Here is a 266-nt window from a genome sequence, read left to right as displayed (position 1 = left end):
CATTCTCACTACTTTATACCTTTTCTGATTCGTTTTCTCTCCTGCTTAGTGACAGAAAACAAGTATTGCACAGTGACTAACTAAATTATTTAGAATTCCTTCGTTTCCATTCTTTTTATTGTCTTTTAAAGTGGAATCCTTGCCGGATCCCAGTTAGATTATTTCATAAGATAATAAGATCAGTTACAGGGTTTGCACTATATGATACTGATTCTTATTCATATTTTTAAGCAAACTAAACATTGTTCATACACAGTCTCACATAA

This window comes from Penaeus monodon, chromosome 32 (assembly GCF_015228065.2).
Source record: "Penaeus monodon isolate SGIC_2016 chromosome 32, NSTDA_Pmon_1, whole genome shotgun sequence".
In the NCBI taxonomy this organism is placed as follows: domain Eukaryota; kingdom Metazoa; phylum Arthropoda; class Malacostraca; order Decapoda; family Penaeidae; genus Penaeus; species Penaeus monodon.
This window is presented reverse-complemented; position numbering follows the sequence as displayed.